Source organism: Palaemon carinicauda, chromosome 27 (genome assembly GCF_036898095.1).
Source record: "Palaemon carinicauda isolate YSFRI2023 chromosome 27, ASM3689809v2, whole genome shotgun sequence".
Taxonomy (NCBI): domain Eukaryota; kingdom Metazoa; phylum Arthropoda; class Malacostraca; order Decapoda; family Palaemonidae; genus Palaemon; species Palaemon carinicauda.
In genome coordinates this window covers 37,574,404-37,600,036 of record NC_090751.1, presented here as the reverse complement: position 1 = coordinate 37,600,036, position 25,633 = coordinate 37,574,404, and the positions used below count along the sequence as shown (strand labels likewise).

The 25,633-nt window shown below is 45.4% G+C and overlaps 1 long non-coding RNA gene across 1 annotated transcript in view; it reads right to left on the bottom strand.

The window, feature by feature from the left end:
• Positions 1-1,944: 1,944 nt before the first annotated feature.
• Positions 1,945-25,633, bottom strand: part of LOC137621160 (uncharacterized) — an 89,850-nt gene continuing 66,161 nt past the window's right edge. The window contains exons 2-3 of the long non-coding RNA XR_011040140.1: positions 24,762-24,921; positions 1,945-3,085 (exon numbers count right to left, since the gene is read on the bottom strand). This is a non-coding gene — a long non-coding RNA (uncharacterized lncRNA). The remainder of the gene's footprint in view (positions 3,086-24,761; positions 24,922-25,633) is intronic.

Below are 25,633 nucleotides of genomic sequence, written 5' to 3'. Positions count from 1 at the left end.
CGCGCGCATCTGGAACATCGCGCACGACTAGAGGAGCGCATACAGGATTACGCAGTCTGGATGAAGAGTCCAGTGGTACCTGTGAGCGCCCGTGCGCTAACTTAGGCACCTCCTGGACTGCGCGCTTAGTTGTAGAAGCGCGTTGGCGAGTGCGTGTGCGCTGTATCAGGAACTGTGCGTGATGGGCGTGCCTCACGCCTAACTCCAGAAGGGTGCTGAGAGGCTAGAGGTACCTGTGAGCGCCTGTGCGCTAACCTAGGTGCCTCTTGGACTGCGCGCCACGTGACAGGAACCGGTGGGCGCGTGTGCGCAGGTGAGCGCTGGCACGCTAGGTCAGGAACTGCTGGTGGGTGCTGGGGCGCAGCAGGTTGTGGGCGCGCAGGGCAACCCTGGCGCGTAACAGGAACAGATGCGCGCGGGTGAGCGCTGTGGCGCTAAGTCTGGAACGGCAGCAGCAGCATGAGGGCGCGCAGGTTTAACCTGGCGTTTAAGGGTATGAGGCCCAGATTTGCGCTCAATTCCCTTATGCCCCGAAGGGACCGGTGCCTGTGCAATGACAGGTTTAGACGGCGCGTACTGCGCATCAGCATCTTCAAAGGGTGACGGCAGGTCAGCAGGTCTGGAGGAAGACTGGTCACAGGGTCCCGAAGGACGACCTTCCTCCGAAGGGGATCGCGAACGATCTCCGGAGAAGTCTAAGCTGGTAGCTAGTCGGATCGGTGAACGGCGAGTTGTCTCCTCCTCAGAGGACAGCGGGGACAACGTGCTGAAGAGGCACCTCCTAACTCCCTTGTGAGGAGAAGGAAGACCTCTACGGCGAAGGGGCTGTGGAATCAGCGAGCTGACCATCGTAGGGCCTCCGCAGATGAGTGTCTGTAAGTGAACTCCTCCGAGGGGGAGAATCACCGGCAGGAGAGACCATAGGACTTAGTTCCTGCCTCGAAGAATGTTCGGAAGGGGAAACTAAGCCTTCAGTTACCTCAGCAACAACAGGCACAGGAGTTTGACTAGACCCACCCGATACCTCCGTTAGAACAACGTCAACGACAGACAGAGGATCTATCCCTGCTGTAGTTGGCGATTGTTTAACAGCTGCACCTAGTTTGATCATGTCAAACAGGGCTTCCCTGGAGGGCGAACCCTGAAGCCCCAAGGAAGGCCAAAGCTGTAATAAATCATTGTTATTAACAGACAAATCAATATTCATATCCTCCTCCGGGGGAGGAGGGGCAGCTGCCTCGCTATGGGAGGCAACTACCTCTCCCGCACCCCAGGATAGGTCAACAGCAATACGATCTACGCTACCAATCGCTGTCCTCTCGCAAGAGACCATTCGAGTGGGAGCTTCGGAGGAGGAAAGGGCTACGGAAGAAGTAGTCTTGGAATTTTCTCTCTTCAAAGAAGCCTCTGAAGGAGAAATATCCCTTTTAGACTTTTTCTTCCGGCGCCGGGCAAACCTCTCGCACTGCGAGGTAGACCACTCCCTACATTCAATACATACGTTACCACTATCACACCGTTGGCCCCTACAATAAGGACACAAGGTGTGGGGATCAGTGTCGAACGCAGACATAAAAGTCCCACAAGGGCGGCCAGGTAGTCCAGGACACGTACGCATATTCAATAATAGAGGCCAACTTCAAACACACACTGAGGAAGAAAAAGCAAAACAGATTAATAGCAGTCAAAGCGAGGGAGAGAGCAGACAGGTCTGTTTTCTACCCGAGCCAAAAGTAAAGTGAAGCACTCATTAGTGTGTGAGAGGGGGGGGGGGGGGGTAGCAAGCTACCCCTCCCTACCTCGCGCTAACTAGTGGTGGGGTAGTAAACCCTCGTTAAAATTCTAATGGCTCGTCATTCAGCTACGCCGAAGTAATTACCCCGCGTAAATAGCGTGGTTTGTATTTCAGTTACGGAATAAATACAGATTGTAGAATGAATTTGAATCAGTTGCTAGTAAGAATGATTAATATCAATTTCCCTTTAGTCACACATTTAAATAGCTTGTTTACAGTACTTTACACAATTCTAAAAGTGGTACAATCTAGAAGTATGTTAAGAGGTCCAGAGGAAATTGACATTTAACAGCTAGTTAATGAAAATTCAAAACATGAGCAGAAAATTTCTGAGGATGAAGTCTTTCCTCATTTACATTGGTTGGTCTTAATTGGATGTTAATGTTAAATTTCCTCCTTTTTCAAAAACATTTACAATAATACATAATATAAACCTGTAACATTTACTATTACCTATAATAATTCTGGTTAATTATTCTAAGAGGTAATAGGAATCCATTAGGATTCAGTCTAGCATTCCCCAAATAGTTTGCAAGCAACTAAGCAAACAATTGATTGTTAAATATTAAATAATAATTAGGAACTTGCAATCTGAATTTTGATTAGAAAGTTAAAGAAGCTCATAAACGTATATATGGACTTAATTTTCATGTTAAAATTGGGACTTTCAGAATTTATTATAAAAATAGCATCACATGTATCTTTCACCAAAATGATACATAGAATTAAAAACTAACTAAAATTAGCTTTATATGCACTGCCTTTATAAGGATTAAGAGCTAATAAAAGACTTGATGCTAGGCTGAGTAAAATTAATAGCTTTTAATAACGTGTAAAAATAAAGAAACTTTGATAAACTTAAAATAATCTGGTAATATGTAAAAATTTCCATTGAATACTTTACTATAACTTATCTCATTTTCCTATCTTTAATAAGTGATTGCTACTGAACCTATGGGATATAAATGGAGGGACAATTGTAACATACAACCCTCTAAAATTGGAAAACTCAATTGAGCATTTCGAAGATATTTGTATTATTTCTCATAAAAGTATTCCAACAAGATGATAAAGTGGCTGCTACAGTTGGTGACAATCTTTTGAGATTTCAAATTAAAAAAATTGATCATTTTGTCTTCCTCAATCTTTCTGGAATCGATTCTGTGGTAAATCCCAGATTACTTGCCACTGATCTTCATCTTGATGTCATTAAGAATGTCTCACAATACTTGCTTTAACTTCCCGTTTTGAGTAAGAGGCGAAATTTCCTTTTCATTTGAAGATTCTAGTCTGAAAAAATAAAAGATGTTAATTGTACGTTATATCAGACTTATTCAAATATTTTACCGTGCACTTCAATATCAAGACTATACTTTCAGTAAAATATTCTGTATGATCTACTAAAAATTCAAAATATTCTAATACAATACAGAATAGTGGAAATAACAAGCTAGACATGTCCGCAACATTCATATATAGGTACATATAACAAGGGACTTCCCCCAATTTTGGGGGGGTGGCCGACATATACAAATGAAATAAAAACAAAAAGGGAAACTCTACTCTCTACGTTCCTCCCAGCCCGACAAGGGACTCAACCAAGTTCGGCTGGTACTGCTAGGGTGCCACAGCCCACCCTCCCTCATTATCCACCACAGATGAAGCTTCATGACGCTGAATCCCCTACTGCTCCTACCTCCGCAGTCATCCAAGGCACCAGAGGAAGCAGCAGGGCCTACCGGAACTGTGTCACAATTGCTCGCCATTCATTCCTATTTCTAGCATGCTCTCTTGCCTCTCTCACATCTATCCTCCTATCACCCAGAGCTTTCTTTACTCCATCCATCCACCCATACCTTGGCCTTCCTCTTGTACTTCTCCCATCAACTCTTGCATTCATCACCTTCTTTAGCAGAGCCATTTTCCATTCTCTCAATATGGCCAAACCACCTCAACACATTCATATCTACTCTAGCCGCTAACTAATTTCTTGCCCCTGTTCCCACCCTCACTACTTCGTTCCTAACCCTATCTACTTGAAATACACCAGCCATATTCCTTGGACATTTCATCTCGAACATTCAATTTCTGTCTCTCCGTCACTTTCATTCCCCACAACCGATCCATAAATTACAGTTGGTACAATCACTTTCTCATACAGAACTCTACATTCATGCCCAACCATCTATTTTTTACTACTCCTTTAACTGCCCCCAACACTTTGCATCCTTCATTCACTCTCTGACGTACATCTGCTTCCACTCCACCATTTGCTGCAACAACAGACCCCAAGTACTTAAAACTGATCCACCTCCTCAAGTAACTCTCCATTCAACATGACATTCAACCTCGCACCACCTTCCCTTCTCGTACATCTCATAACCTTACTCTTACCCACATTAACTCTCAACTTCCTTCTTTCACACATTCTTCCAAATTCTGTTACTAATTGGCCAAGCTTCTCTTCTGCGTCTGCAACCAGTACAGTATTATCCACACCAACAACTGATTTACCTCCCATTCAGGGTCATTCACGTCTACCAGTTTTAATCATCGTCCAAGCACTCATGCATTCACTTCTCTCACCACTCCATCAACATACAAGTTAAACCACCACAGCAATATCACACATCCCTGTCTCAGCCCCACTCTCACCGGAAACTAATCGCTCACTTCATTTCCTATCTTAACACATGCTTTACTACCTTTGTAGAAACTTTTCACTGCTTGCAACAACCTTCCACCAACTCCATATAACCTCATCACATTCCACATTGCTTCCCTATCAACTCTTATCATACACTTTCTCCAGATCCATAAATGCAATACACACCTCCTTACCTTATGCTAAATATTTCTCGCATATCTGCTTAACAGTAAAAATCTGATTCATACAACCCCTACCTCTTCTAAAACCACCCTGTACTTCTAAGATTTGCATTCCCTGTTTTATCCTTAATCCTATTAATCAGTACTCTACCATACACTTTTCCAACTACACTCAAAAAACTAATACCCCTTAAATTACAACACTCATTCACATCTCCCTTACCCTTATATGGTGGTACAATACATGCACAAACCCAATCTACTGGTAGCATTGACAACACAAAACACACATTAAACAATCTCACAAACCCAATCTACTGGTAGCATTGACAACACAAAACACACATTAAACAATCTCACCAGTACAGTACAGTCACAACCCCTTCCTTCAACATCTCGGCTCTCACACCATCCATACCAGATGCTTTTCCTAATCTCGTTTTTATTACGTGCTCTCCTCACTTCCTCTCTTGTAATCTCTGTCTCATTCTCATCTCCCATCACTGGCACCTCAACACCTGCAACAGCAATTATATCTGCCTCCCTATTATCCTCAACATTCAGTAAACTTTCAAAATACTTCGCCCACCTTTTCCTTGCCTCCTCTCCTTTTAACAACCTTCCATTTCCATCTTTTACTGTCTTCAATTCTTGAACCAGCCTTCCTTACTCTCTTCACTTCTTTCCAAAACTACTACTTATTCTCTTCATATGAATGACCCAATCCCTGACCCCACCTCAGGTCAACTGCCCTCTTTGCCTCATTTACATAGCGCTTTACTTCCACATTTTTCTCTCTATATCTTTCATACTTCTCTACACTATTACTCTGTAGCCATTCTTCAATAATGATGATAAAGACATATCCCGACTTCACAGTGTGTATTACAAGGCATGTTTTGACGTACTACAATGTCATCGTTGCGAAGGGATTAAACTTTGTTTTCATCAGATTTATAACCAGTTTTAATACAATTAACTTTATAGCCAACCCTACCTTATAGCAGAAAAAAATCTATACTTACATGAATCCCTTGATGAGCAGTCTACTGTAATTTGAAAACATGCAAATTCTAATTTCATTCATTACATGAAAGTCCAAGAAGATCCATTACATGAAATCCAAATTCATTCCAATGACTAGTAATTCTAATGCATACCAGAGATAGCTAGTCCCTACTTTAATATCTTGATCATGAAATTATTTTAATTCAGTGGAAATCCAATCCTACACAAACATCACAAATTTAAAAGTAATTGGAATTTTTCTCAACTATACAGTACAAACATGGGTCCTTCAATAGTAGTATAATTTCAGCTTGGCTGGAAATCAGATGTTCATCATCATTTTCTCCTATGCATCTTGACGCAAAGGGCCTCGGTTAGATTTCGCCAGTCGTCTATCTTGAGCTTTTAATTCAATACTTCTCCATTCATCTCCTACTTCGCGCTTCATAGTCCTCAGCCATGTAGGCTTGGGTCTTCCAACTCTTCTAGTTCTTTGTGGAGCCCAGCTGAACGTTTGGTGAACTAATCACTCTTGGGTAGTGCGAAGAGCATGCCCAAACCATCTCCATCTACCCTTCATGATCTCATCCACATATGGCACTCGAGTAATCTCTCTTATAGTTTCATTTCTAATCCTGTCCTGTCATTCAACTACAAATATCCTTCTGAGGGCTTTGTTCTCAAATCTATTAAATCTATTGGAGATTGTTTCATTGTCCATAGAGTAACACCGATATCACTAAACCGATATATAGTCTGATTTTTATATGCAATTTCTGGCGATTTGATTTCCAAATTTTACTTAACCTAGCCATTGTCTGATTTGCTTTTTTCAATCTTTCACTTAACTCTAATTCTAAAGACCATGTATTGGAGATCATAGTTCCTAAATACTTAAATAATTCTATCTCATTAGTCCTTTCTCCATCCAATGATACTTCATCTTCCGTTGCATACTGCGTTCTCATCATCTGTGTCTTTCTTCTATTGATCTTCAGCACAACCTCATGTGATATTTCATGCATTCTGGTAAGCAAGCATTGCAAATCCTGTGGTGTTCTGCTATTATAGTTTTACTACATTTCCTTATTTCTGCATACACCTATATAAACAGTATCAAAATATTTGTCCCCCTTTAGCCTAAAAGTTCCTAGGACCTAAACTTCTTTTGGACCAACTCCCATATGGCCTAGAGCTGTGATAGGCGAACAGGTTCACTGCCAAAAATAATACGGATTAATCATCCCAAACTCCCATCAGAAAGATGCAGGAACTTGATCCTAGCAGAGACTGGTCATTTGCTCCAGTATATCAGAAGCAATTGATACACTGGGCTCACACTTCAGTTAACCTCGCATATGTACACTACACATTAAGATTCCTAAAAAAAAAATTAAATATTTTATCATGTCTTTTATAGCACTACTTGCACTGATCAAAAGTGTGTACTCAACAAAAAACTAACATAACAAACCAGTGAAAGGTCCAACAGTGATAATGAAAAATATGACAATCATAGCAGCAACCTTTACATAAAGGGGCACTCAGAAGAGCGCAGACCTCCACCACAATAGCTTATTTCCTGACCTTTAGCTCGACATTGACCTTGATCTTTGAGCTAGGACTTTCAAAAATTAAATAGCTTCAATGTCTCAACATAATTAAATCCTCAAAGTTTCACTACTCAAGTAAAATTGCGACCAGTAAGTTGTTCAAACAAATGACCTTTTGCTTGACCTTGACCTTTGACATATGATTTACAACTGAATCACTTCCACATCTCAAAATATTAATCCTTGAAAGTTTCACTACTCTATAAGTAAAATGTGGCCAAGAAGTTGTTCACACAAACAGACAAACAACGGAAAAAACAAACTCCTCTCCAACTTCGTTGGCAGAGGTAACAAAGTAACCAAAGACAAAAGTGGCTTGACTCAATCAGGCAAGTAGGATTGTGGCTCATCCAACCCAAGCTATTGGTACCAACAGAGCAACCTTCTTGTTGATTAAATAGCCGTTCCAGCTTGCGCTAAGTTGTCTCCTATTTATATGTGAACCATATATTAATCAACTGGGTTATCATGTGTGTCCAGTACCATTATTGTTGGTTTGAACCATTAATTTTTACTTTTCTCAACCCTTTGAATGGCACAATTATCGTGAGTTCCCAGAGGGAAATTGTGTTTTACAAGTGAGGATACCATAAAAAGTGTCATGAGAAACCTGGGCTTTGGGTGGGGAAAACAGAGTGAATGATGGATCCATCACATCTAAACCACACCCACCTAATATATCCTATGGGCTATGGTGCTAGGTAGAGTCTTCACCCAATGTAACTACCTCATTTTTTAATTATGCTGTACCACTTAGTAAACCTCAAACAGAGCTTCTTACATAAATCACACTAAGTTAATTAAATACCAGTATAAGTAGATTGTATTCACCCTAAAGCACTTATTACACACACAGCAGCCAGTGTGTAAAAGAACATGAATTATTTATATATTTTTCACATTGAGCACTTTCCAAGTTCCATTTGGTTCAAAATGATATTTTGATTATAAAATAAATTTTTGAATATACTTACCCGGTGAATATATAATAGCTGATGTCTCGGACGGCTCGACAGATACCAAAAACTCGCGAGCGATCGCCATGAAGGTTGCGGGTGTGACCACCAGTGCCGACTATCGGCCAGATACCGCATATACTTGTAAACATATCCAGTTCTTCTCAGTCCGCTGGGTCTCTATCGGGGAGGAAGGGAGGGCCTTTAATTTATATATTCACTGGGTAAGTATATTCAAAAATTTATTTTATAATCAAAATATCATTTTTAAATATTAAACTTAGCCGGTGAATATATAATAGCTGATTCACACCCATGGTGGTGGGTAGAGACCAGTATTAATACAATAAAGGCGTATATGCTCATGAGTTTTTGACAATTATATCATAACAAAACCCACTTAAATATAGGTACCTGGTAAGGAAGCTGACTCTGACGATTACTCTGCCTTATTAGTCCGCATTCCTCACGAAGCCCAGCCATCCTCTCAGGATGCTGAAAGACTCCCAGGTGCTGTTATATCCAGGGCGACCACCCATACAACAGGACCTCATCAAAACCCTTAATCTGGGCGCTCTCAAGAAACGACATTTGACCACCCGCCAAATCAAAAAGGATGCGAAAGACTTCTCAGTCTTCCGTACAACCCAAGACAAGATTAAAAAAAAAACATTTCAAGAGAAGATTAAAAGGATATTGGGATTAAGGGAATGTAGTGGTAGAACCCTCACCCACTACTGCACTCGCTGCAACGAATGGACCCAGTGTGTAGCAGTCCTCGTAAAGAGTCTGGACGTCTTTTAAGTAAAATGAAGCGAACACCGACTTGCTCCTCCAAAAGGTCGCGTCCATAATACTTCGCAGAGATCTGTTTTGCTTAAAAGCCACGGAAGTAGCTATCGCTCTTACTTCGTGCGTTTTGACCTTAAGTAAACAATGATCTTTTTCACTTAAGTGAGAATGTGCCTCTCGGATTAAAAATCTAATAAAATACGATAAAGCATTTTTAGACATAGGCAATGAGGGCTTCTTAACGGAGCACCATAAGCCCTCAGACCCACCTCGTAAAGATCTGGTATAAGCTAAATAAAACTTAAGAGCTCTAACTGGGCACAGTACTCTTTCAACCTCGTTGCCTACGATCTCTGATAGGCAAGGTATATCAAAAGATTTAGGCCAAGGACGAGAAGGCAGTTCATTTTTGGCCAAGAAACCAAGCTGAAGCGAACATGTGGCTTTATCTGTAGAGAAGCCGATGTTTTTACTAAAGGCATGGATCTCACTGACCCTTTTAGCCGAAGCCAAGCACACCAAAAAAAAGCGTCTTGAGGGTGAGATCCTTCAGGGAGGCTGAATGCAAAGGCTCAAACCTGTCGGACATTAGGAACCTTAGGACCACGTCTAAGTTCCAACCAGGAGTTGACATACGACGCTCCTTAGAGGTCTCGAAGGACTTAAGGAGATCTTGGAGATCTTTATTATTGGACAGATCCAAGCCTCTATGTCTGAACACAGAAGCCAACATGCTCCTGTAGCCCTTAATAGTGGGAGCAGAGAGGGAGCGAACATTTCTCAGATGCAGGAGAAAGTCTGCAATTTGGGCTACAGAGGTACTGGAAGAGGAAATGGATGATGACTTGCACCAATCTCTAAAGACCTCCCACTTCGACTGGTAGACCTTGATGGTAGATGTTCTCCTAGCCCTCGCGATCGCTCTGGCTGCCTCCTTCAAAAATCCTCGAGCTCTTGAGAGTCTTTCGATAGTCTGAAGGCAGTCAGACGAAGCGCGGGGAGGCTTTGATGAAGACTACTTACGAGGGGCTGCCGTAAGAGATCCATCCTTAAAGGTAGACTCCTTGGAATGTCTACCAGCCATTGAAGTACCTCTGTGAACCACTCTCTCGCGGGCCAGAGGGGAGCAACCAACGTCAACCTTGTCCCTTCGTGAGAGGCGAACTTCTGCAGAACCCTGTTGATGATCTTGAACGGCGGGAATGCGTACGCGTCCAGGTGAGACCAGTCCAGCAGGAAGGCATCTATGTGGGCTGCCTCTGGATCTGGGACTGGAGAGCAATAGGTCGGGAGCCTTTTGGTCAAAGAGGTCGCAAAGAGGTCTATGGTGGGTTGACCCCAAGTCATCCAAAGACTCTTGCACACGTCCTTGTGGAGGGTCCATTCTGTGGGGATCACCTGACCTCTCCGACAGAGACAGTCCGCCAAGACGTTCAATTCCCCCTGGATGAACCTTGTCAACAGTGAGATGCCTCGATCTTTTGACCAGATGAGGAGGTCCCTTGCGATGACAGAGTCCCTAGGAGGCTCATCCAACTTCTCACTGAGCAACGGTCTTTTCTCAGCATGAGGCGGACTTTGAGCAAGGCTTGATCTATCCTGGTGGCAGACGGAAAAGCCCGAAAAGCTAGACTGCGAATCTCCATCCCCAAATAGAGAATCGTCTGGGAGGGATTCAGTTGAGACTTTTCTAAGTTCACTAACAGTCCCAACTCCTTTGCAAGATCCAACGTCCATTGAAAGTCCTGCAGACAGCGATGACGGGACGACGCTCTGAGTAGCCAGTCGTCCAGGTACAGGGAGGCTCGAATTCCCGATAAATGAAGAAATTTTGCCACATTCCTCATGAGCCTCGTAAAAACAAGAGGAGCAGGGCTGAGGCCGAAGCACAGTGCTCGGAACTGGTACACCACATTCCTGTATACAAACCTTAGATAAGGTTTAGAATCCGGGTGTATAGGAATGTGGAAGTACGCATCCTGCAGGTCAAGAGACCATCCAGTCTCCCTCTCTGACCGCTGCTAGGACGGATTTCGTGGTCTCCATCGTAAATTTTGTTTTTACAACAAAAACGTTGAGCGCACTGACATCCAGCACTGGCCTCCAACCTCCTGTATGCTTGGGGACTAGGAAGAGACGGTTGTAAAATCCCGGTGATTGAAGGTCCGAGACTTTCACCACCGCTCCCTTCTCTAGCAACTGAGACACCTGCTGATGTAGAGCTTGTCTCCTTGACTCCTCTCGATACCTGGGAGAGAGCTCTAAAGGAACTGTTACTAGAGGAGGTCTCCGTACAAATGGTATTTTGTACCCCTCCTTGAGCAACAACACAGACTCTCGGTCTGCACCCCTCTTCTCCCAGGCCTGCCAGAAGTTGTTCAGTCTGGCCCCTACCGCTGTCTGAGGACGTGGGCAGTCAGACTCTGCCACGGGAGGACTTGGATCCTCTCCTCTTGCCTCTTTTACTGTCGGCACGAGCGCCTCCCCTACTGGGGGCTCTGCCACGAAAGGGCGGGATAAACCTCGTCGCTGGGGTATCGATCTTGGGTCTTACGACATAAGACGATGAAGGAGCAGCCTTGCACGCCGACGTAGCCATCAGGTCGTGGGTATCCTGCACCAGTGAAGCCGCAATATCCTTGATCAACTGCTGAGGAAACAAGGCAGATGACAACGGGGCAAAAAGAAGCTCCGACCTTTGGCAGGGAGTTACTCCTGCCGAAAGGAACGAGCAAAGTGTCTCCCTCTTTTTCAGGACTCCTGCCGTAAAGGTGGCGGCGAGCTCATTAGAGCCATCACGGATGGCTTTGTCCATGCAAGACATAATAAGCACGGAAACATCACGGTCGGCCGAAGAGATCTTCCTGCTTAAGGCTCCTAGCAACCAATCTAAGAAGTTAAAAACTTCGAAGACCCTGTAAACCCCTTTGAGGAGATGGTCAAGGTCCGAGGAGGACCAGTAAACTTTAGAGCGTCTCATGGCCAAGCGATGGGGAGAGTCTACGAGGCTTGAGAAGTCTCCCTGGGCAGAGGCAGGAACTCCCAAGCCAAGAACTTCTCCCGTGTCATACCAGACGCTCGCTCTAGAAGCCAGCTTAAAAGGAGGGAAAGCAAAGGCTGTCTTCCCCAAACTCCTCCTGGTTATCAACCAGTCGCCTAGCAAACGTAAAGCTCTCTTAGAAGAGTGAGAGAGCACTAGCTTAGTAAAGGACGGCTTCGAAGCAGCTAGGCCTAGTGTAAACTCTGACGGCGGCGAACGAGGAGCAGCAGTTACAAAATGGTCCGGAAACATATCCTTAAAAATCAGCATGATTTTTTTAAAATCCATAGAGGGCTGAGCAGCTTTAGGCTCCTCTCCGTCTGACAAAGTCCCCAAAGGAATATCAGTTGGAGGGGGATCAGCAACTTCCTCATCTGAAGGAACCTCGTCCGACAATTGCCGAGTCTTATGAAAAGGAGAGACCTGCCGCGGTGGCAACGCTTGACAGGCAATGTCGACAAGCAAAGAAGCAGCAGTAGCAGTAGAGGAAGCGACGTCACGCCGCTGCTGAAAGGACTGAAATCCTTGTGACTGACCAACAACAACAACTGAAGTTGATTGACGCTCGACGTCACGTCGGAACTGCCTTGACTGCATTGACTGAGCAGGCAAAACAACCTCCGACTGCGGTGATTGACGCTCAACGTCACGTCGAGGCAACGGAGCCAGTCGGCGAACGTCAGGTCGAGGCTGCGGCGGCAGCGGCTGAACGTCAACACGAGACTGCGGCAGCGGCTGAACGTCAACACGAGACTGCGGTAGCGGCTGAAAGTCAACACGAGACTGCAGCGAGGGAGAATCCATGTCACGTGACTGACGTGAAAAACTACTGACATCACGTTTCAAAGTACAAGAAACGTCAGCACTAACGTCAAACGGACGAGTAAATACTCGTTTGGCCGGCTGACGGCCAGAGTCTCGTTCAGCGTAACGGCGACTCGAAAGCAAAGGATCATCGCGAACCTGCTCAACGTCATACTCCTCCATAAGGGAGGCAAGCTAAGTCTGCATGTCCCGCAGGACAACCCATTTCGGATCAACGGGAGACGGCACGGGCCGAGACGACGGTAACGTTTGTGTTGGCAAAACATTGCCTTTACCGTGACCCTCGGACCCCGTGTTACGCTTGCGTTTAATAGGCGAACAGTCTTCCGACGACTGCAAAGGGTCAGAGCTGTCCCCATGGCTACAGCCAGGACGCTGGACCTGTCCTGAAGGGACTGACTTTTGCTTCAAGGGTCTAGAAACCTTGCGCCAAGGTTTCTTTTGCGAAAAGTCTTCGGATGACGAGAACACAGTCTCACCCGTCTTAAGGTAAGGGCGATCTTGATGAGAAACGTCTGATACCAAAGAGGGAACGTCTGTACGTTGGTTAAAGCCTCTCGTCCCCTTAAGTCCTACGACATTACTTCTCCCTGGTGCAGGGGAGCCTGAAAGAGGTCTCGGACTAGGGGAGCGACAAGCACGAACAGACGAACCCTCGGTCGCAACACTAAATACACTTTGCGCACTTATCACTTTATCACTACGATTTTCTGATTTACCACTCTGACACTTTAATAACTTCACATCTGACATGAGTTGGTTACGGTCCGATGCTAAGGACTCAACTTTTTCGCCTAAAGCTTGAATCGCAAGAAACATGGACGGTTCATGAGTGCTAGTAGGGGGTTCAGGAACAACTACTACAGGGGAAGGATTAGGTTCAGGGGCATGGGAGGAGGAAAATTCCAACGACCTAGAGGAGCTTCTCTTCACCCTATCTCTCTCCAGCTTACGAGAATATTTATCATATTCAAGCCAGTCGAATTCCGACAAGACCACGCACTCATCACACCGATCTCCTAATTGGTAGGATTTACCCCGGCAATTAGAACAAACGGTATGTGGGTCGATAGAGGCCTTGGAAAGACGTTTGTTGCAATTCCTCGCACACTTGCGAAATTTAGGTCCAGGGATAGGAGAAGGGTCAGCCATATTGAACAATCAGAGAAAATACAAAACAAAACCAAAGTCATCAACAATAAACACTAACCAAAAAAGGGTTTCAAGAGTTTTAATTGAAGAAAAAACACCCGTCACAGCGAAAGCTCAAAACAACCAAAATAAAGTACTTCACCAAAAAGGACGAAAACTCAAGGTCATCGCGAGCGGAATCAACTTGTCGACAAGACCGACAGAGAAGAACTGGATATGTTTACAAGTATATGCGGTATCTGGCCGATAGTCGGCGCTGGTGGTCACACCCGCAACCTTCATGGCGATCGCTCGCGAGTTTTTGGTATCTGTCGAGCCGTCCGAGACGTCAGCTATTATATATTCACCGGCTAAGTTTAATATTTAAAAAGAAGTCTATTAGTAAGTATTATTGTTATTATTATTAATTGCTAAGCTACAGCCCTAGTTGGAAAAGCAGAATGCTATAAGCCCAGGGGCTCCAACAGGGGAAACAGCCCAGTACAGAAAGGAAACAAGGAAAAATAAAATATTTTAAGAACAGTAACATTAAAACAAATATCTCCTTTGTAAACTATAAAACTTTAACAAAACAAGATGAACAAAAATAAGATAGAATGTGAACTCGAGTGTACCCTCAAGCGAGAGAGCTCAAACCCAAGATGGGAAGACCATGGTACAGAGGATAAAGCACTACCCAAGACTAGAGAAAAATGGTTTAATTTTGTAGTGTCCTCCAAGAAGACTTGCTTACCATAGCTAAGAGTACTTTCTACCCTTACCAAGAGGAAAGTGGCCATTGAAGAATTACAGTGCAGTACCCCCTTAGGTGAAGAAGAATTGTTAGGTAATCTAAGTGTTTTCAGGTGTATGAGGACAGAGGAGAATATGTAAAGAATAGGCCAGACTATTCGGTGTGTGTGTGTGTGTGTGTAGAACTGTAGACAAAAGGAAAAAATGAACCGTAACCAGAGAGAAGGATCCAATCTGTCAGGTATTAAAACTCATAAATCCATACAACAATAGCATAGGAACAATTATTCACCATTGAATTCAAAAGCAGCAAAACAATTGAGACAAACATTCTTTGGTAAATATATGATACTTCAATTTCTGGCCAAATGCATGAACCATAAACGATTCCTACACTTTACTTTATGTTTTATCCATTTCTGACAATATTGGAGCAAACATGTTCATTGTTTGTCCCAACACACCCCAATAAAACAATTTGGGGGGGGGGGGGTCTCAGTAAGAAACGGATTTTGAGCGAAGCGAAAAATCTATTTTTGGGTGAGATAGCCATGGCGTCCTGATGGAAGGTTCCTTTTTGGTAGCTTCCTTGGGTAATCACTACTAGAATTTTCCCAGAGAATTAAACCACAGGTTATCACAGAATTCTAACTTCTGGAGCGAGTATCCTAAGGGTTTCCCCTTAAGACATCGTGTATCAACAGGGGACACGCATGTATAGACGTGCCACATAGCTATCTGCACCCCATACAGTTAACGCTTCAATATGGCGGACAGGGAGTGGCTGGGAGCTGAGCCGCAGCCAATCAAGATGTGGCGATATCGGTACTCGCGATGTAAACAGACGGACGCCATTGCTTTTGATGACGTCACGTCCATCCTCATTCTGAAAGTCTGGAGCTCGCTCATCACCATGATACAGCGGCGCAGGGCGGGATCTGATAACAGACAGGGTGGGTCCATCAGGACGCCATGGCTATCTCACCCAAAAATAGATTTTTCGCTTCGCTCAAAATCCGTTTTTTGGGCTCAAGCCATGGCGTCCTGATGGAAGAGTACCAGAGAATTAGTGTATCGTGGTAGACTTTTTCCCTTTATAAGTGAGTGCTAAAACATTGAGCCGAAAGCAGAGTGGTCTATACTAGAGCTACCGTGAGGCAGTTGCCTTCCTGCCCCCCTGGCATGGAAGTCCCCACGGGCTATGCTAAGATCAAAGTGGTCATGGGAAGGCTATTCATATAGGCTGAAGGAACAATGAGATCCATAAGATAAGTCAGAGCGATTTGGTATTCGCGTCGAAACAAACTTGAAGAAGTGGTGGTTGAACACTTCGTGTATGGAGTTGACTCATCTTCATAATTGAGTAAGTATTCGCTAAGGAAACTTACTTGCTCTATATAAATAAATGCCCGGAGTAAATCCTGGCATTTTCCTTAACCAGGAATAAAGGGTAATAAAACTATGACAATTAGTATATTTCATAGTAAGAAAGGAGCAAGGGAGACGCACAAGTAATAAAATAGACATTTTATTATATAATTGCAGGTAAATCAATACATGTCATGCAATAAATAGTAAAAAACATTTACATTGATAAAAATGTACATAGTCATAAAGGCGTGCTCTTGAGTCTGAAAGGGAAGAATCAAGTATTAGTAGGCACTCGTTCTACGGAACGTTAGTCTTTATGTAACACACGTCATGCACGTGGCATGTAGCACTCATGTGGTAATCTACTATGACATTTCACCTGAGGTAAGAACAGTTAAAGAAAACACAAGGTAGTTTCTGCTTCACTACGTATCACTTGAGGGTCAACATAGGCACCCGACGAGTTAGAGTCCCTAATAACTCACTGTTCTAAGCAGAGTTCAGAGCAGGTTTCATAACACTACCTGCGGCTACCACAAAATGTTTCACTTCGTGCACTTGTTTCGCATAATGTTTAAAGAAAACACGCGAGGATTTCCAGCCTGTATAGTTCTTGAGGCTTTCGAAATCCATACTCTGAAAGAAATTCAGAGACGAAGCGACTTTCCTAGGATCATGACCAGCGGGTGTACTGTCTGGATCCGCTCTGCGAATGAAGTAGGTGATTTTTGCTCTCAATTGTTTTAGTGACAGGTTGCTGCCCGATGTTTCTCCTTTGAAGAGTTGGCCTCCACCAAAGTTTGAAGTTCTATGAAGATAGACCTTAAGGCTCTCTACTGGACATAGAGAGGCATCTTCCTCCAAGGGGCATATCCTCCACGGGCCCCATCGTTTGGTAGGTAATTCGTTCTTTGCGAGAAACGTCGGATCAGGGAAGAGGGAGAGGTCTCCTGAATCATTGAAAACGATATGTCCCTCTTCTCTAGTTAGTGCCACTATTTCGCTGACTCGGGCTCCCGAAGCTAGAGCGAAGAGAAATATAACTTTCTGAGTCAGGTCCTTAAGAGGGCATGAATCATTGTCCAAGTTGGAGGCGAAGTGGAGAACTTTGTCTAGAGACCAAGTGATTGGTCTCGGAGGGGGTGCCGGTCGTAAACGGGCACAGGCCTTCGGTAGTTTGTTGAAGATGTCACTAGACAGATCTATTTGGAAGGCGTATGACAAAGGTCTGGTCAAGGCCGATTTGCAAGTAGAAATCGTGTTGGCTGCCAAGCTTTGTCCATGAAGGTGAATGAAGAAGGACATGCAAAAATCTATGGTGATTTTCGAGGGGTTCTTTGCCTTGACGAAGGAGACCCATTTCCTCCAAGACGATTCGTATTGCCTTCTCGTGGATTCGGTCTTGTATTCCTCGAGGAAGTCTAGACTCTTCTTCGAAATCCCAAACCTTTTATTAGCGGCTAGGGTGAGAAAATCATGAGATGAAGGTCCTTGATTTTCGATGATGAAGCGAAGACAGTCGACTTCTGTATTTGCTGGGAGAGAACTGGGTCCGGGAGGGGGATCAGCGTTGGCTGCATCTCCAGGATCAAGGGGTACCAGTTGCTGCGGGGCCACTTGGGAGCCACTAGAGCTGCTGTCCCTTTGAAGGTTCTCAATTTGGAGAGGACTTTCAGCAGAAGATTGGTGGGAGGGAACAGGTAAATCTTGGCCCATCTGTTCCAATCCAAGGTCATGGCGTCCACCGCTTCCGCTTTGGGGTCCTCGTACGGGGCTACATATCGAGGAAGTTGATGGTTGTCGCTCGTTGCGAAGAGGTCGATCTGGAGTTCTGGGACTCTGTGAGAGATGAAGGAGAATGATCTTGCGTCTAGAGACCATTCCGACTCTATCGGGTTTGTCCGAGATAGAGCATCCGCTGTCACGTTGCGGAATCCTTGTAGGTGAACTGCAGACAGGTGCCATTTCTTCCTTTCTGCCAGACGGAAGATTGTCAGGAGCACCTGATTTATCTTGGGCGATCTTGAGCCCTGGCGATTGAGACAACGCACTACCACAGAGCTGTCCAGGGTCAGGCGAATGTGTATCGACGGGGGCGGGGAGAGTTTCTTCAGCGTCAGAAGAACCGCCATGGCCTCCAAGATGTTGATGTGAAACGTCTTGAATAGGGGAGACCAAGTGCCTTGAGCCTGTTGTTGGTGGGAGTGACCTCCCCAACCCTCCAATGAAGCGTCCGTATGGATGTTGAGAGATGGAGGTGGGTGTTGGAGAGGAAGGGACCTTCTTAGGGCCCTCGCTTCTGACCACGGCTTTAGAAGAAGTCGAAGTCTGCTTGGGAGCCGTCTCTTGAGGTCTCTTCGAGCGACGGATGCGGAACGTCTCCAGACTCCCGCTGCATCCTTTAGCTGTGCACGAAGCACTGGGTTTGTGATCGAGGCGAACTGTAGAGAGCCTAGAACTTGTTCCTGCTGGCGTCTCGAGATCCGTTTGGATTTTAACAGTCGCTTGACGGACCCTGCTATTTCCTTCCTTTTCTTTGCTGGAATGGAAAGGCGGTGTGACTGAAGATTCCAGTGGATGCCTAACCATTGGAACTTCTGAGCTGGAGATAGGCGAGACTTTTTCGCGTTTATCTGGAATCCCAGGTGTTCGAGAAACTGGGTAACTTTTCTGCAGGATTCTATACAATCCTCGGGCGAGGGCGCCCACACTAGCCAGTCGTCGAGGTAGGCCATCACCTGGACGTTTCGGATGCGGAGCTGTTGTACTACTGCGTCCGCTAGCTTTGTGAATATCCGAGGGGCCACGTTGAGTCCGAAGGGCATGGCCCGGAAGGCATAGCTTTTCCGTTGGAGTCGGAATCCTAGGTAGGAGGAAGCGTGATGGTGCATTGGTATGTGCCAGTATGCGTCCGCCAGGTCTATCGAGACCGTGAAAGACCCTCGAGGCAGGAGGGTTCTGATCTGTTGAAGAGTCAGCATCTTGAACTTGTCGTTCGATATGAATACATTGAGGGGGGATAAGTCCAGAATGACTCTGAGTCTGTCTGAGTCTTTCTTGGGGACACAAAACAGTCTCCCTTGGAACCTTGTGGACTTCACCCTTCTTATCACCTTCTTGTTCAAGAGGTCTAGCACATATTCTTCCAGGAGGGGGGTTGAACGTTGGAAGAATTGCTGGAAGGTTGGGGGTGGTTGCGCCCACCTCCAGCCCAGACCTTTCTTGATGATGCTGTGTGCCCAGGAGTCGAAGGTCCAACGATCCTGGAAGTGGCGGAGTCTTCCTCCCACCGGAAGCACTTCATTGCTTCTGGGGTCCCGAGGACTTGCTGCCTCGGCCGCTAGCTCCCTGTCCTCCTCTGCCTCTGGAGGGCCGGCGAGAGGAATCTCTGCCGGAACCCCTGCCTGAGCTTCTACCTTTGGGACGAAAGGTAGTGGAGTGCTGCTCGAAGGCGGGGTTGAAGGCCGGTGATGAGGACAAGACCGGCTGTGGGACCAACTGAAAGGTCTGTGGCGGCTGAACGGCCACTTGGGGAGTAGCGGGTGCCGGAAACTGACGTCTGTGCTGACGTTGCTGGGGTCTATGCTTCGACTGCTTCCTCTTAGGCTGAGGACCGTCATCCTGAGAGGGCTTTCTCTTCCTAGACATGCCCCATTTGTTGAGAAGGTTCCTGTTCTCAGATGCGGCCTTGTCTGTGATCTCTTTCACTAGATCAGACGGGAAGAGGTACTTGCCCCAGATGTTGGAGGAAATCAGTTTCCGGGGTTCGTGTCTGACAGTGGCACTGGAGGACACGAGTTCTCTGCTGGCTCTACGAGCTCGCATGAAGTGGTACAGATCCTTGACTAAGGTTGCCATATGAGATTTGGCGAGGACCATGTAATGGTCAGGGACTCCGGTGTCGCCAGCCATTACGTCCATCTGGACCTGGAGAGTGAGAGATGCTGCCAGCCTCTCCTTCGTTTCCTGTTCCCTACGAAGGAGGTGATCGTTTAGCTTGGGGAGGTCCTCATTAAACTGACGTCCAGCAACGTCAGGATCTAGTTTGCCCACCACGAAGGTGTATTGCACATCCTTCCAGTGTTTAGTGTCGGGCGGGGTGACTGCGGAGAAAGGCCTGCATTCCTCCAATGCAGGGCAGGATTTCCCTTCTTCTACAGCCTTAAAGCAGGCAGCGAAGGCCTTTTCCGTGAAGGGTATCATCACTTCATCGGGCGCAACGTAGGTGGGGTACTTCTTGCTCAAAGCCGGAAGTCCAGAGCAGGTAAAGCCTCTGCTCTTAAGCGCTTTGGCAAGCATAGCCTGGGCCTTCGAGAGATCGAACACTATTTTCTCCTTCGGTTCGGTCTCTTCCTTTGAAGATGGTTCTGAACGTAGACGGACGTAATAGTCCGGGTACGCCTCAAAGCGGGGGAAGAACCCCACTTCTTCCAGGGATATGGAACCGATCTTATCGCTGACGAAGATCTTGTCGTCAGCGATGACCATATGCTCAGCGAATCGCCACGGATTGTCGCTCGAGCATGCGGGGAGGTACTTGATGGAGATTTTTCGAGATTCCTTGGAACCTCCCAACGACCGAATGATCTGGTGAGTTTCTTGGAGCTTCTGCTCCATCACGGATTCAATGAGCCGAATCATATCCTGTGCCGTAGGTAGAGGAGTCGTGGTGGAGGACGTAGACGGGAGAGACACTTTCGTCGGTGTAGGGGTAGGAGGGGGGATGGAGGGAGGGGCATCCTCCTTATCGGACTCGGTATACACTACCCGGTCCTCTTCTTCATCATCCTCCCCTTCACCCTGGGCCATAAGGGTTTTCTCGGTGTCCTCCGAGATCTCTGACATGCGTTCATCATGTTCTGAATCCAGGTGATAATCATTCATGGACTGAGCCATGACAACATCAGGTTCCACTGTAATCTGGACTACGGGGATCTGTTCGACTGGGACCACTGAGTCTGGCAGAAGTCGTGGTCACACATGACGTACTCCTCCTGTAAAGGAAAGAGACGATGAGTATTGTAGAGTCATAATATGGCTCATATATAAAGTTAATTATTAACAAGTTAATATTAACTTAAATTAATTGTGATGCACAGAAGGGTGGGTGAAAGGAGACAGACGCATGCCTCGTGTAACCCGCCCGGCTGGTTGCCGTAGCATCGGACAGTCCCAGGTGGCCGAAGGCCTCCATGGAAGGTGTCTTGATAATGGGAATTCCATCTAGAATAACCATATTACAGACTAGGCTTGAAATCTTATCAAGAAAGTCTGGGGATCATGAGATCCTAGTAAGGTTCCGGCAACCAGACGTGCCAATTACACGTAGCGTGCTGGAAAGATGAAACACGCAAGAAGACAGAGTGAAAACTGAACAAAATGTACGATTCCGTACCAGTTTGTCTGCGTTAACAAGCCGTCTAGGTGCGGTTTTTAGGAGCTATCGCTAGTAAAGATAGCTGAGAGAAGGGGTGCAAGGCATCTTGCCGCCTCCGGACGGGTCCGGCATACCCCCGGCACGCCGGAAGCCGCTCGAGCAGAGTTTCTGGCATTCAAGAATGATCATTCTATGGTCAAAGAAGCCAGGGTGGCGGCAGCCGGTAGCGGCGGCCGCCGGCAAGGAGCGGCGGTTCCGGCAGCCGGAGGCAGTCGGAGGGTGACAGGGGTAAGGATAAAGGAGCATAGCCGGGGCCGGGGGCCGGCTGCTAGTGCCGGCACTCCGGGAGGGGTCGGCAGTGTGCCGAGGCTATGCGGGAATGGAGAGGCCACGGCGGTAAGCCGGCGGCCATCCCCCGGCACTCGGTGGAAGGCGGCAAGGATAAGGAAGTCACCCGTAGCGGCGGTAATGCCGGGGTAGAGGCGGCAAGGGACAAGCACCAAAGATGGAGGTGGGATGGCAAGGCTGTACTAGCCTAGTCAAGACACCTCTGGAAAAGGTACCACCATGATAGAGGTGAATCTATCATCCTAAGCAGGGGCCGCAATGGCCGGGGGCTAAGGCAGTCCAAGAGAGGACAGGGTGTACCCAAAGAAGGGGTGGAGACTCTTCATGTCGACCAAATGATAACTGACTCCATAGCACTATGGAGGGTCTATGTATCAGAGCGGACAACACTGGGAGCACCACGGGGTCCAGCACTCCAGCCTAGGGTGGAGTGTAGGACAGGGGACATATGAAGCCTAACCTACTGGTAGGTTAGGCTAGGCAAGAGATAGGTTGGGGGGGGGAAAGGGTCTTCTTATAAGAAAGGATGGGTTATGCACCAGAGCGGCCACCTAGGAAGGGAGATGCTCACCCTAACCTATAGTAGGTGGACCAACTGAAAAACGGAGCACGCGTATATTCAGCAAGGTACATAAACCAGCCCTCCCAACCTAACCTGGATTAGGGTTGTTAGACCCTAATCAAGGAAGGGAGAAGACGTATCGCAAGGAAAAGGTCAAGGACCGATTCCGCTTAAAGGAGGTGATCCTACCTTTAAGGTCCGCAACACTAAGGGAGGGGTCATTCCCTTAGGTGGGGAGGCGATACAGTACTCTGAGAAGTCTTGTCCTATCACATGTAATAGGGTACAAGATTACCAGAGGGAAGCCCTAGGGCTAAGGATGAAGAGAGCATATAGGGGTCCTATCATAAGGTTAGGTTAGCAAGGCACTCAAGATAACCTACCCCCTATATGGTCCCTGAAGGCGAAAAACACTTGCATCACTGTCAATGGTATTGTAAAATAATGCCAAAATCTTCATAACTAACACTAGGATCACTGAAATATCATGCATTAACACTGGTATAGGCTCACTGGCCTAGGGGCTAAGCAAAGCCTACTGGTATGGGGTCAGCGAAGACCCAAACTAATGCGTCAAAAACACGATATAAAGTTCCTAGCTATGAAGACTAAATAACTAATAGCGCTGATTAGAAATTTATATACCGGTAAGGCTGTTGCGGCTAACTAAATAAGGCATGCAAGCAACAGCAGCGTCATAAAATGGCGCTGACCGGTCTGGCAAAGCTCTGCCACAAATATGCAAATATCTCGAAAAGTAAGATTTACTTTAAGGTCAGAGCTTATTTAAACAATACTTAAACCTTGTACTCAACTTTCCAGAAGAAGGTGAAGCTGAAGGTTGAGACATGGCGAGGATGCAAGCAGATAAAGTCGCACAAAGGGAAAAAACACGTCCAATCGAGCGAGCTACTAGCAAAGGAATGGACGTGACGTCATCAAAAGCAATGGCGTCCGTCTGTTTACATCGCGAGTACCGATATCGCCACATCTAGATTGGCTGCGGCTCAGCTCCCAGCCACTACCTGTCCGCCATATTGAAGCGTTAACTGTATGGGGTGCAGATAGCTATGTGGCACGTCTATACATGCGTGTCCCCTGTTGATACACGATGTCTTAAGGGGAAACCCTTAGGATACTCGCTCCAGAAGTTAGAATTCTGTGATAACCTGTGGTTTAATTCTCTGGGAAAATTCTAGTAGTGATTACCCAAGGAAGCTACCAAAAAGGAACCTTCCATCAGGACGCCATGGCTTGAGCCTAAAAAATAGGGTTTTGGGTGGGGAAAAACCGAAGAAAAAAAAAATGATTTGCAGCAATAGTAATGGTAAGAAATGCACAGCACACAAGATAACCAGTATGGATCGTGTAAGTGAAGTGAAACTAAACTATCTTAATTACCATTGATTCATTTGATATCCCTCAGAGTTTTAGCACAGCTCTGGCTCACTTTGCCTAATAAGAAAAAAATAAAAAATCATCTCACGGCCTATTCTGGAAAGCGGTACATGGGTGTGCCATGCACGTCATCCCTGTGGGTTACTGCACTACTAAAGTATCATAATTATCTATAATATATATCACATCCCTCAAATGGTCTCCACTCTGCCATGGTTAGTTTTGCTCATCTCACTGCTCCTCTATTCTGGCAAGATAACTGCTTACACCATCTGTGCAAGTTACTATCACAGTATCTTAGGTAGACATGTCTACAGTATCTATAGTGTTATTGGGTCCTTTAACATGGCAGACAGTACTACATTTCATCACTCCCTCTGGCTGCGGCTCATTTTCCCTTTGCCTACACATACACCAAATAGTTCAACCTATTCTTTCCAAAAACACCTAACAAAAATGGGATTACAAACAATTCTTCTTAATTACTGCTCTGTACTTGTTCATTGGCTACTTTCCTCTTGGTAAGAGTAGAAGGAGGATACTCCAAAATCAAACTCTTGTTCTCGTCTTAGGTAGTGCCATAGCCTCTGTATCATGGTCTTCCACTGTCATGGGGTAGAGTTCTCTTGCTTGAGAGTACACTCAAGACACTATTCTATCTTACTTCTCTTTCCCTTATTTTTTCAAGTTTCTATAGTTTAATACTGTATATAAAAGATCTACAGGTATTTTAATGTTATTACTGTTCTTAAAATATTTCAATTATTCATTACTTCTCTTGTATTTTATTTATTTCCTTATTTCTGTTTCTCACTCAGGTATTTCAATGCTGGAGCCCTAGAGCGTATAGCATCCTGCTTTTCCAACTAGGGTTGTAGCTTAGCTAGTAATAATTTTAATCCTTACCTTACTTTTGAGAAGTCAAAGGTTGAGGGTCCTCTGAATAATAATAACAATCCTTACCTCAAGTTTGGGAAGTCAAATGTTGAGGGTCCTCAGTAGATAGTGGGAGCATTAGGACTAACCCTTTCATAGAAGGGCGAGGGTACAATTTGGCAACTTGAAGCAGGAAAAGATATAAAAGTTTGGACCTTTTAGGCCGGTTTAAATGAACCCTCTTGCGCTGGTGAAATAAACACATATTAGTATGATAGTTCATGAAAAAATTAAAAGACAAGACTGAAGGTTTAAAAATCACAAATTTTCAAAGTAATTTGTATTTTTCCTAGCCATACAAACATGAGTCCTTTAATTAGGGATATAGTTTTAGTGCGAGCTGGAATATGTCACTAAAAGTTGGATAACGAGTGGTTATTCAACTGTGTAGGGAGTGGGACAAGGAGCCCTGCCCTCCTTACAGTCGGAAAGTCTTCCTTTTGTTTCGATTTCTGAGCTCAGGACTTTGAGGCAGTTTGAAAAGTCAAGTTTTATTTAAGGACTCGGGTTTGCATGGCTAGGAAAAATCAAAAACTTCTGAAGTACAGTACTGTACAGTAATTTGTATTTTTCGTAACTATACAAAATGGAGTCCTTTACGAGAGAAGAAATAACAGCAAAGCTGGAGCATGGCAGCTAAAATCATAACAAGGTGTAATTACCTATCAGTAGAAGGAAGGAAACCCTTGCCCCATCTGGCTTACTGACAACTCACTTAGGTGGAAGCTTGGGACTTTTTCAAGGGCTGATGATGGCAGGAAAGTTACAGACTCAGGTTTGTCGTTAGGAAAAATGCAAATTACTTGAAAAATTTGATTAGTTTCTATACAAATACAAACCACTGACCTTTACTATTGAACACCCTGGAACATGAAACTAGAGCATCTTAGAAGCATAAG